Source organism: Stenella coeruleoalba (genome assembly GCF_951394435.1).
Source record: "Stenella coeruleoalba genome assembly, chromosome: 3".
Classification (NCBI taxonomy): domain Eukaryota; kingdom Metazoa; phylum Chordata; class Mammalia; order Artiodactyla; family Delphinidae; genus Stenella; species Stenella coeruleoalba.
Window position 1 is genome coordinate 160207404 of NC_137148.1, and position 9009 is coordinate 160216412.

Here is a 9009-nt window from a genome sequence, read left to right on the forward strand (position 1 = left end):
TATCCCCTTTTCTCCAACCACATCTTGTCTTTATACTTCCCACCTTCTAGGGCCTCTGGTGTAAATTCACTTCACATTTGTTCTTTTGTCTATCAACTTCTGCCTTACTGAAAATTAGCAAATTCACGTATTCACATTTATACAACAAGACCTCTACAAGATTTATAAAAAGAATATTCTCCTTCTCTCCCTTTCTATTCTTCCCTCCCTCCCTCCCCACAGGAAGTCACACTTTCCCTGGAAGTAGCATTCTGCCTGTTGCTTCAGGAGTTCCAAATAGCCATGGCAGTGAGCTCACACTGAATTACCTTGTTGTCTGCCTCCATTCCATGCTAGACAGGAACTGAAGTGATTTTAAAGTTACAGTGAATGAATAAAGTAATTAAACATTTTCAAGGTTGATTGTCATACCCCTTCTATCAGGAAAAATTCAAGGAAAATAGTCTGGCTTTGTGGTAAGAGTGTGGGGAGAGGGGTGAAGGAGGGAATGAGCATTTGAACATTCCAAACACTGGAAGCATCAATGTAGAGTGGGCTGACATGCAATGAAGAGATGGGACCGTGTCACTCTCAGCCTTTTTTGGCCAACAGTCTTGTCTTGCTGCCTCACTTTGCCTTATGTCACACAGCTCCTTCTCAAGGGGCTCCAGAGCCTCATACTATGGAATGTGAAACAGTCTCAAACCCTCTGCTTGTTTGGCACATGGCAATCCATGACATGACATCTAGAGGAGATGCATCTCTCTCAGTGCTCTCCATTTAAGCTGACCTGGACCTGCTCTCATCTTACCTCCACTAGCAGGTGGGAAGCCTTCTTAAATAACTGACCTCTGCCACTGCTCACAATGTCAGACCCAGTTTTCAGTGGGTACCAGACAACTGCCCTGCCTCAGGCCACACAGAGTTCTTTGAGCTACAAACCTGTGGAAATAGACAAGCTCCACCTAGACAGGTCTCCGACCCCCATTCTTGTTTTTCAAAACACCCTCCTTCCTGGTCTACTCCGATGTTCGGCAAAGTCACACAGACAGGGAATACTTTTTTTTTAAATTGAAGTATAGTTGATTTACAGTATTATGCTAGTTTTGGGTGTACAACATAGTTATTTGATATTTATGTAGATTATACTCCGTTTGAAGTTGTTATAAAATATTGGCTATAGTCTCCGTGCAACATATTATATTGTATCTTATTTATTTTATACCTTGTATTTTGTACCTCTTAATCCCCTACCCCATATTGCCTCTCCCTCTACCCCCTTTCCTACTGGTAACCACTAGTTTATTCTCTGTATTTGTGAGTCTGTTTCTGTTTTATTACATTCGTTTGTTTTTAGATTCCACAGATACATGGAAACATGTACTATTTGTCTTTCTCTGACTTATTTCACTCAGCATAAAACTCTCCAGATCCATCCATGTTGTTACAAATGGAAAAACGTCATTCTTTTTATGGCTGAGTATTATTCCATTTTATAGCTATCTATACCTATGTCTATAACTAGGTATATAATTATATGTATAACTAGATATATAATTATATGTGTGTGTGTATATATATATATATATATATACCTATATATATAACTCTATATATATATATCACATCTTCTTTATTCATTCAACCATTGATGGACACTTAGTTTGCTTCCAAATCTTGGCAATTGTAAATAATGCTGCTATGAACATTGGAGTGCATGTATCTTTTTGAATTATGGCCTTTGTTTTCTTCAGATATATACCCATGATGGAATAGCTGGATTTTTAGTTTTTTGAGGAACCTCCACACTGTTTTCCGTAGTGGCTGTGTTAATTTACATAACTGTCAACAGTGTATTAGGGTTCTCTTTTCTCCACATCCTGCCAACACTTGCTATTTTTGGTCTTTTGATGATAGCTGCTCTGACAGGTATTAAGTGATATCTCATTGTGCTTTCGATTTGCTATTCCCTGATGGTTAGTACGTTGAGCATCTTTTCGTGTGCCTGTTGGCCATCTGTATGTCTTCTTTGGAAAGATGTCTATTCAGGTATTCTGCCCACTTTTTTTTCACTTTGATCTCTCAGATTCATTTTAATTAAAAAAATTTGAAGTATAGTTGATTTACAACGTCGTGTTAGTTTCAGGTGTACAGCAAAGTGATTCAGTTGTATACACACATATATCTATATACACATATATTATTTTTCAGATTCTTTTCCCTTACAGGTTATTACAAAATATTGAGTATAGTTCCTTGTGCTATACAGTAGGTCCTTGTTGGTTATCTATTTTACATATAGTAGTGTATACGTGTTAATCCCAACCTCCTAATTTATTCTTCTCTCCCTTTCCCCTTTGGTAACCATAACTTTGTTTTCTGTGTCTGTAAGTCTACTTCTGTTTTGTACATAAGTTCATTTATTTGATTCCACATATAAACAATATCACATGTTTGTCTGGCTTACTTCACTTAGTGTGATAATCTCTAGGTCCATCCATGTTGCTGCAAATGGCATTATTTCATTCTTTGTATGGCTGAGTACTATTCCGTTGTATATATATACCATATCTTCTTTTTTTTTTAGAAGGACAATACCATTTATAACAGCTCCAAGAAAATAAATACTTAGCTATAAATCTAACAAAACTTATATAGGATCTGCATGCTGAAATTACAGAATGCTGATAAAAGAAACCAAAGATGTAAATAAGTGAAGAGATATATCATGTTCATGGATTAGTAGCCTCACTATTATAAACATGTGAATTCTCCCCAAACTTATATAGATTTAATGTAATTTCAATCAAAATCCCAGCAGTGTTTTTGTATAGATAAGCAGATTCTAAAATTTATACAGAAAGGCAAAATTGATAGAAAAGCCAAAATAATTTTGAAAAGAATAAAGATGGAGAAATCGCACTACCAGATTTTTTTTTTTTTTTTGCGGTACGCGGGCCTCTCACTGTTGCGGCCTCTCCCGTTGCAGAGCACAGGCTCCGGACGCGCAGGCTCAGTGGCCATGGCTCAGGGGCCCAGCCGCTCCGCGGCATGTGGGATCCTCCAGGACCAGGGAACGAACCTGTGTCCCCTGCATCGGCAGGCGGACCTTCAAGCACTGCGCCACCAGGGAAGCCTCACTACCAGATTTTTAAGACTTATACAAGCTACAGTAATCTTGGCCATGTGGTATTGGTAAAAGGAGAGACCCATAGATCAATGAAAGGGAATACAAAGTCTGGAAATAGACCCATACAAATATGGCTGATTGACTCTTGACAAAGATACAAAAGAAATTCAGTGAAAAAGAATAGTCTTTTAAACAAATGGCTCTAGAACAACTGGACATCCATCTATATGCTCCCCATTGACATTGTGGTTTCAGGCAAAGACACACTCACCAGTTGACTCAACACAACAGTTTCTCATCAGAGAACATATGGAACAAATTTAAATTCGCACCGTGTTTGAATGAACTGTAAAATGATTTTCTTTGCATGGTGGAATCTTCTAGATTTCAGCCTGTTGTGTGCATTCACTCTTTACTCATTTTAAAAAGCTCTCTTATATTCAGCCTTGATTTTGTCCTAAAGCAGGCTCAGCAAACATTTTCTGTAAAGGTTCACAGTAAATATTCTCAGCTTTGCGAACCATAAGGCCTCTGTTGTAACTACTTAACTCTGCCCTCAGCAGAGCAGCCGGAGACAACAGGCATTCATTTCTACTGGGCGGGTTCCAATGAAACTTTACAAAAATGGATTGCGACTTGATTTGGCCCATAGGCCCAAATTCACCAACCCCCATTCCAGGGGCTGGAGTAGGAGATGATGAAGCTGTGGCACGTTTAAAACATGGTTGGCAGCGATGGGGCAGGGCCAGCTTCCACGGACACTAAGCATTGAATTAGCAGCTGCCTGGATTTGTTGGAGAAACATCTCAACTACTTGCACGTACTGGTCCCGAGGTAGTTTCCAGAGATGTTCCCTTCCTAACCCAGATCTCCTGCTTCAGCAGCACGTCCACGTTCTTAAGTCCTTTCACCATCCGTGCAGCAAGGGTGGGTGGAGCCTGAGGCGTGGAGGGGCTGAGGGCCTCTCTTAAGTGGCAGAGCTGTGTCAAGAGCCCAATTCTCCTGACCTCAACTCCAGGTCTTACCACTGGAATGAGGCCCCCTTTACAGGCAGGGCGCTCCCCAGAAAAACAGGAAGTATCGTCACCTGCCCCAACATGAAAGTAACTGAAGTGTTTCTCAGTGTTGTCCAGGGCTGGCATCAGAATCACCCACTCCATCGGCATCTCTGGGGGTGGGACCCAGGAGACCTTGACGCACACCCCAGGAGTATAAGCAGTTCCTATTCCTCTAGCCCATCCAGCGGCCCGAGACGGGGCCAGGGTCCAGGGCTTTCTGAAGAGAAGCCCAGTCTTCATGATACTCACAGCAGGCTTGAAGGAATAGACTTTATTACTCTAGCTCTCAAACACTAGAGGCTAAAATTCAGCTGAACTCTAACAACCTATTTACAGAGTGCTGTCAGCAGACCAGGCAAGGCTGGGCCTGGGTCTTCCCCGAACACCCAACAAGCTCAGCCTCCCAGCAGGCCCGAGCCGCCTTCCCCCTGTAGCACACAGAGGACGTTTATATACACTTGACCGAACCCTCAGCGACAGGATACCAGGCAGGATGGCACCAGAGACACAGACGTATAGACACAGATGAAGGCTGAGGCTGCCGAGCAGGCCCGAGGACCTGGCTCAGTGCTTCTTCAGGCTGTAGGCCAGGCTGCCAGGGACCCTGGTGCCCTGCAGGGGCGGCGAGTTCCACACGGCAGAGCTGGTGCGCTTATGGTAGCGGGGCTTGCTCTTCTTGAAGATGTCCTCCAAGTCCAGTGGGAGAATGGTTCCGAAGAGCTGCAGGAGGTTCCGGGGGTGGTAGTACTGCCGGATGGTGGCCTGGCTAAGCTGGGTGCCTCTGGCCCAGCTGGGGATGGGCTTCCGGGGATGGGCCTCGTCATCAGGGGAGTCATCGCTGTTCAGATCCATCCCGTAGTTATCTGGGTTGATCTTGGGCGGGGGCGGTGCCCTGTGGAGTCATTTGATGCGAGGTACAAGCTGGAGACTGCACGTCCACGGTCACGTTCAGGCTTTTGCTGGCCACCGCGGCCTCCTTGGCTTTTCTCCTGCTCCTCCTGCAGCCGCTGCTCAGCCAGGCGCTGCTGTTCTTCCTTCTTCTTCTCCTCCAGCTCCCTCTGCAGCCGCTCCTTCTGTAGTCGCAGGGCCTTCTCCCTCTCCTGCAGCTCCCTCTGGGCCTGGAGCCTCTCCCGCTCCGCCGCCGCTCCCGCTCCCGCTCCCGCTCGCGCCGCCGCTCCCGCTCCCGCCGCCGCTCCCGCCCCCGCTCCCGCTCCCGCCGCCGCTCCCGCTCCTCCTCCTTCCTCTTCGGCAGCAGCTCCTGGGGGCGCCTCTCCTCCTCCTCCTCCTCCTGCTGTAGCCACCTGAGCCTCCGCGCCTCCTCCTCCTGCTGCCTCTTGAACGCCTCCACCCCCTCCATCTTCTTGGCCTTCTCCTCGGCTAGACGCTCCTCTTTGGCCTTCTCCGTCTTCTCGTCGATTTGAGCAAACTGCCGCTCGATCTGTTCCTTCTTCTCCTGCTTCATCCTTTTCACCCGTTCCCGGGCCTGCAGCGCCTTAGGGAGGCGCTCCTCACGCTTCAGCTTCACCTCCTCCAGCCGCCGCCGCTTGTCCTCCACCTTCTACCCGCGGAGCTGCTCGGCCTCCTCCTAACGCCGCAGGTTCTCCAGCCGCTGCAGCTCCTCCTTGGGGTCCACGCGCAGGGGAGCGTTGCGCTTCAATGAAGGATTTCATGATGCTGCTGTTGGGGGTCGAGGTCGGGGTCATGAGCAGCTCGTTCCTCTGCACGGTCTACAGGAGGGGCCGGAGGGGCCGCACCACCTTGCTGGCGGGACAGGGCGGGGAAGGGGTCTTGCTGCTGGGGGGCTGCAGCTCCTCACCCCCCAGCTGCTGCTCCTCGTCCAGCTCACTCACTGCCTGCTTGTAGCTGCGCTTCCTCCTGACACTCGGAGGCGGCTCCTTGGGGGCCATCTGCTTGGTCAGTCTCGGCCTTCCGCCACCCTTTAGAGGGCGTTCCCTGGCCGCCGGCTGCAGGCTGCGAGCCGGGCATGCTAATGGCGATCTTGGTGGCACTGCGGAGCCGCAAGGCACTGCCATTGCTTTGGGGACCTCCGGCTCGGCCGTCCTCTCCGGCTCAGCTTCCTTGCTGGGCTCCTCCGCCTTGGGGCTCGCTTTCTGGGGCACCTCGACATGCAGGAGCCTCTCCAGGTAACTGTGGCAGATGAGGCGGCCGGCTCTTTGGTGGCCTTCCTGGCAATCCTTCTGCTTGATCTTCGGACGGTGCTCTCCTCTTTGGAAACCAGGGAGTAATTCTGGGCCAGCGAGACCTGGGGCCCCGGGGAGGACGGGGCGATCAGGCTGCGCCGCACCGATCCGCGGCCCACATGGGAGCGCGTGGGCGTGGAGAAGTTATCTGTCAGGATGGGAGCCAGCACCCGCTCCCGCCACGGGGAGGCCAGAGAGCTGGGTGAGTCCTGCGGGCCTGGGGAGGTCGCGGCAATTCTGAGCTTGGAGGCGGACCTTTCTGCCCCGCCCCCTCGGCTCTTGGGGTCCTGGGGTGTAGTTATCAGGGAGCTCACGGGGACAGACTCCAGTCTCTCAGCCTCTGACTTCTGGGGTGTTGAGTCGTCCTCCGAGGTCAAGGTGATATGGGAGGCCGAAGCCGTGGCCGGAGCCGGGGTGGGGGACGGAGCCTGGGCAGACTGGAGCTGGCTGAGGTGCTGCTCAGCGCTCCGGCGCTCGCTGATGCCAGTCTCCACCACGGGTACCAGCTGGCACAGGGCCAGGCTGTCCTTGGGCTTCTTGGTCAGCACCGTGGGAGATTCAGGGGTGGGCGAAGGAGCGGCTGCCGCGGAGGTCGCTGCAGCTGCGGCCGCCGCACGGGTCACCCGCCGCAGGACGGAGCCGTTCTCCCCCACCACTGTGGCCAGCTTGTCCTTGTTACGGAGGCGCCGGGAGCTCTGACGGCTGCTCCGCGTCTTTCTGTGGGACAGCGTTCTCCGGATGGGGTCTCTCTTTTCATCCTGAACATAAGAAATCCGTCTCTTTTTCCGTCGGTTCTTCTGAGAAGGTGTTTTGGGCATCAGCTCGGGCTCTTTGCTGAATTCTCTGGTGAACGTACGCTCGGCCTCCTCCTCGATCTCCTCCAGCCACACTATGTCCTTATTGTCCACGTTGTAGACAAGCCCCATGAGCTTCTGGTCACAGAGCTCCAGCAAGTGAATGGGCCCTAGGGCTGTCGTCCTCATGATGGCTCTGTTCAACTGCACCGTGTCTCCTAAGTGCTGCTCCGATACAAGTCCGGCGCCCTTCCCAGCACAGATCTCAGCCCGCCCGAGTTCCACCGCTCCCGGCCTCCAAAGCTCACGGCTGCAAGGAAGCAACCTACCATATCTTCTTTATCCATTCATCTGTCGATGGCCATTTAGGTTGCTTCCTTGGCCGGGCTATTGTAAATAGTGCTACAATGAACGTTGGGGTGCATGTCTTTTTGAATTATGGTTTCTCCAGATATATGCCCAGGAGTGGGATTGCTGGATCATAAGGTAGCTCTATTTTTAGTTTTTTAAAGGAACCTCCATACTGTTCTCCATAGTGGCTGTACAAATTTACATTTCCACCAACATTGTAGGAGGATTCCTTTTCCTCCACACACTCTCCAGCATTTATTATTTGTAGACTTTTTTTTTTTTTTTTTTTTTTTTTGCGGTACGCGGGCCTCTCACTGCTGTGCTCTCTCCCGTTGCGGAGCACAGGCTCCGGACACGCAGGCTCAGCGGTCATGGCTCACGGACCCAGCTGCTCCGCGGCATGTGGGATCTTCCTGGACCGGGACACGAACCCGTGTCCCCTGCATCGGCAGGCGGACTCTCAACCACTGCGCCACGAGGGAAGCCCTGCCCATTTCTTGATTGGGTTGTTTGTTTCTTTGATACAGAGTTGTATGAGCTTTTTGTGTATTTTGGATACCAACCCCTTATTGGACATATCATTTGCAAATATTATCTCCCATTCAGTAGGTTGTCTTTTTGTTTTGTCTATGGTTTCCTTCACTGTACAAAAGTTTTTAAGTTTAATTTGGTCCCATTTGTTTATTTTTGCTTTTGTTTCCCTTGCCTGAGAAGACAGATCCCCCAAAATATTGCTAAGACTTATGTCATAGAGTGTACTGCGTATGTTTTCTTCTAGGAGTTTTATGGTTTCTGGTCTTACATTTTCAGGTCTTTAATCCATTTTGAGTTTGTTTTTTTTATACAGTTTGAAAAAATGTTCTAATTTTATTCTTTTACATGTAGCTGTCCAGTTTCCCCAACACCACATATGGAAGAGACTCTCTTTTCCCCATTGTATATTTTTGCCTCCTTTGTCGTAGATTAATTTACCATAGGTGCATGGGTTAATTTCTGAGCTTTCTATTCTGTTCCATTAATCTATGTGTCTCTCTTTGTGCCAGTACTCTTTTGACTACTATAGCTTTATGGTATAGTATAAAGTCAGGGAGCATGATACCTCTAACTGTGTTCATTTTTCTCAAGATTGCTTTGGCTATTTGGGGTCTTTTGTAATTCTGTATAAATTTTAGGATTATTTGTTATAGTGGAAAATGTTATGGGTATTTTGATAGGGATTGCCCTCAATTCTTAGATTGCTTTGAGGAGTATGGACATTTTAACAATATTAATTCTTTCAATTCATGAACAAGGGATATCTTTCCATCTCTTTGTATTGTCTCCAGTTTCCTTCATCAGCATTTTATAGTTTTCAGAGTATACATCCTTCACCTCCTTGGTTAAGTTTATTCTTTGGTATTTCATTCTTTTTGCGAATGGGATTGTTTCCTTGCTTCCTTTTTCTGATAGTTTATTATTAGTGTATAGAAAAGCAATAGATTATGTATATTAATCTT

General features: G+C 48.1%; 1 pseudogene across 1 annotated transcript; it reads right to left on the reverse strand.

The window, feature by feature from the left end:
- Positions 1-4428: 4428 nt before the first annotated feature.
- LOC307185062 (inner centromere protein-like) lies at positions 4429-7351 on the reverse strand (annotated as a pseudogene). The gene has a single exon. The product of its transcript is annotated as an inner centromere protein-like (transcript).
- Between the last annotated feature and the right edge of the window lie 1658 nt (positions 7352-9009).